The sequence below is a fragment of the Austrofundulus limnaeus genome, unplaced genomic scaffold (genome assembly GCF_001266775.1).
Source record: "Austrofundulus limnaeus strain Quisiro unplaced genomic scaffold, Austrofundulus_limnaeus-1.0 Scaffold91, whole genome shotgun sequence".
Classification (NCBI taxonomy): Eukaryota; Metazoa; Chordata; class Actinopteri; order Cyprinodontiformes; family Rivulidae; genus Austrofundulus; species Austrofundulus limnaeus.
Genome location: NW_013952493.1, coordinates 260362 through 263846, shown reverse-complemented (window position 1 = coordinate 263846; position 3485 = coordinate 260362). Strand labels below are relative to the sequence as shown.

At 43.3% G+C, this 3485-nt stretch overlaps 1 long non-coding RNA gene across 1 annotated transcript; it reads right to left on the bottom strand.

Moving 5' to 3' along the window:
* Positions 1 to 1023: 1023 nt before the first annotated feature.
* Positions 1024 to 1314, bottom strand: LOC106520345 (uncharacterized). Its single transcript, XR_001310544.1, has 2 exons — positions 1222 to 1314; positions 1024 to 1148 (listed from the first exon to the last, which is right to left on the bottom strand). It is a non-coding gene; the product is annotated as an uncharacterized LOC106520345 (long non-coding RNA).
* Positions 1315 to 3485: the final 2171 nt, after the last annotated feature.

Below are 3485 nucleotides of genomic sequence, written 5' to 3'. Positions count from 1 at the left end.
CCACAGCTGCCCTGGGGCACACTGACAAAGACGTGACTGCCATGCACTGGCGCCACCAGACCCTCTGACCACCATCAGTACGGCAAGCAGGTGAAGCGTCTTGTCCAAGGACACAACAACTGAGACAGCTGGAACGGGGGATCGAACCAGTGACCTTCCGGTTCCAGGAYGACTCTAGCCACTTTTCCAAAGTTCAGAYTCTTTGTTAAAGGGGCATTATGTGTTTCTCAGGCATATATTTAAATACTATACCATAATAAAGTATCCATGTCACCTTTAGTTGTTATTAAAATGCAGTTTTTATGTTTAAATAGAAAAATAAACTTCTCTTCTCATCACTTCCTCTTCTAAACGCTTTGAAATTGGCCTCTGTCTCTTTAAGAACCACCTTCCACTTCTGTTTCGCCCATTTCAGTGCGGGGGGTGGGGGGGGGGTTGCGCGCTATGATGCAGTTTACTTGGCATCTGAAATACATCTCCTCAAAGGTATTTTCAGTCTGACAAGAGCTTCACTGAGTGAGAAGTGATAGGAGCTCCGCAGACAGTTTAAGTTTCACTTTCAGTTTCACTCGTTTGCTTTGTTACTGCCGAGAGCCTGCAGGAGTCATGGGCGGGGTGTGTGGGGTGGRGGTGGGGAGGTGTGCTCCGTGATGAGGAAGCTCGGCCTGGAGATCACAGAGGAGGAGCTGGTCCCAAAAGGACACAACCATTTCTGGTCCCCGCCTGTTGTTTTGCTCCTCAGCATGGCTTCCTAAAAACGCTGCAGGATTTCTCAAACATGCATGAATGAGTCAGAGCAAGGATTTGGGCATTTTTTTATGAGAGTACGACATTATAACATGATATAAAACTCAAAAAAGTTGATTTTACATGATATTGTCCCTTTAAATTAATATATTATTTAAAGGATATGTGCAGTCAATAGTCTATCTGTTGCAGATGCACTGTTTGACTATCTTGACCATCAGAAATCCATGATTGTGTAGAGGTTGTGGTTGTTCCTTCTCTGTTAAATTGATTGCAGATTGGCATGTGGGCGGAGACTGGGATGGACTCACCTGCACAGTGTTCTGCTGATGRGACTCTGACACCATTTAAGCTGCTGGCTGAGATCCATCCGATGCTGGAATATTCAGTCACCTCCGGTACTGTGTATGACAAGCCCATGTTACCCTCCAGTAACATTCTAATATTTACCTTTGTATTTTTTTGTGCGCTTACCTATGTTCAGGTTCAAACCCCGTGAAATCCTCTGAGGAGTTTTCTCTGGTTCCTCCCTCGTTGAAAGCTGTGAGCTTATCTGGGAACTGGATTTCTCTGTGGATCCTCCTCACATCTCCGCCCTGCCTCTCTCATGCACTACCACCTACAAGAGCAACCAAGACCTCACAATCTCACCTACCTGGAACTCTTCTTCAGCCTTCCCCTCCATGCCAGCCTCGACCTCAAGATCTGTAAGACAACAGTACAATTCAATAATATCCCACTTCTCCACAGAACAATTAGTAAAACCCGATTTTTTCCCTTGCAGCAAACCCTGGGCAAACACTGTAAATAAACTCACTTACCTTTTTCACCACTTGTGTCAGTCCCTGTTTTTTCACTATCCGTCGAGTCTGATTTGGGTGCTCAGTTAAAACGTAAACCCGATAGATTGTCAGAATAAATCTGTAGCACTCTCACACAAATCTAACAGGGGGCAGGTGACTCTCGGCCACAGGGCGAGGATGTGGGGGCAGAGATAATGGCGTAGTAAGAAAAGGCTGGGGGGGACGAGGAGCACATTTAGCTGTAATTAGGTATTTCATGGCTACAAGAAATGCCATAAGTCTGCGGAAGTAGGCGGGACTTTCTAACATAGTTTGTGGCCAGACTCTACTTCCAAAAATACAAAATGGAAGCTCCTGCAAATCAGAAAATGCCAACAATGAGAGGAGCGGGGACATTCGTGGGCTCGGTTCTTCATCTCCAGTGTTGGACAACCTTAATGTTTCATCGTTGTGGAAACTCTTTGGGGAAAGCTCCTTTTCTATTTCCACATGCCTGCACCTCAGTGCACAAAGCAAGGACTATAATGAGTTCAGTGTTGAAGAGTCCTTGACCTAAACCCCATCAAGCACCTTTGTGGTGAACTGAAACAGAGATAGTAAATCCAAAGACACTTAAATGCCTTCACTTCARGAATTACCTCACTTCCAACCCTGAGAAAGTAGTCCACCCTTCAGTTAGCTTCACATTGTGATCATTTTTCATAGAATTTCTTTGTTATTTGCAAACATAAACTGCAAAAATTCCAGCCGAAATTGAAAATCTTTGGTGGAATACCCAAACAATGCAACAGTGATGCTAATGTAAAGGTTTATAAGATGGCAATTACAGGAACTGCTATAAAATATTTGACACTGGGGTTGTTTTAAGATGACAGCAATTGACATTGGGCTTTCATGTTTTAAAAAGTGAAACTTTAATCAAAATAAAGAGCTGATGAAGCAGAAACTAAAGCATAATAAGCCAAAGGGGGAAAACAACAATGGGCAAAAAACAGAGGAAACCGGGAGTAAAAGAATGAAAAGTGGAGTGATTACCATGTGAGAGCAGATGAAGCTGATTAGTAAAACGAACAGGTGTGACTGAAGGCAACGATGGCTGATGAAAACAGGTTAAAAGCAAGAAGAGATCCAAATGAAAACACCATGTCGAAACTATAACAAATACCAGAAATACTCAAACACAGGATAATGCCAACATCAACAACATTTTAAAAGATTCAAAGCACCCCTTTAATGTGAAAACTGCCAACTATTTCTTTTCCAACTAAAATCCCTAATTTTAAAGCTGCAGCCTCTCGTGAAGCTTTTTCAGATTAAATGTAAATGAGTTTCAAAGCCTGACAAGGGAACTAAATAGTGTCTCACATCATGATTTCACTTTTCTCTGCAGTAAAAATAGCCCCTTTCCTCAGTGACACCAGCAAACCTCTCGGGTTTTCAGCTCCGAGTCTTCCTGTAGGGGCAAATCATGACGTAAAAACGACTTCAGAAACCCATAAGTGGAAACAATTTGTCACGATGAAATAGGCAGTCAGCGATGATCAAGTGCTTTTTTCTCCCCCCCACCCCCAGCATTTCTCATCCTCCATTCTGACTTGTCTTGTTTGCATCTCATGTGTTTTTTTTTTGTGTACATGCTTGTTGAATTTGTCAGAGCCGCTACGAGTAAATTAATAAAAGCTAATTGCAGCGACAGCAATCGGTTCCCAAACCGGCATCCTACACAGCTGAACAAAKCCCTCCTCCCTCGTCTAAAGTCCGTAAAGTTTCTAAACCTTGTGTGGTAATACATTTTCAAACAGGAGCGAGATTATTGTAATGTATGTAAAGCCCTGAAGCAGAGGGCCTCGGCGGCTGAAAAGCGTCACTTCGTGTAAATATTTCGGAGAAGTCTCCAAAACTCTGACCACGGCTGATTCTGCTGGGTTGGGGGGG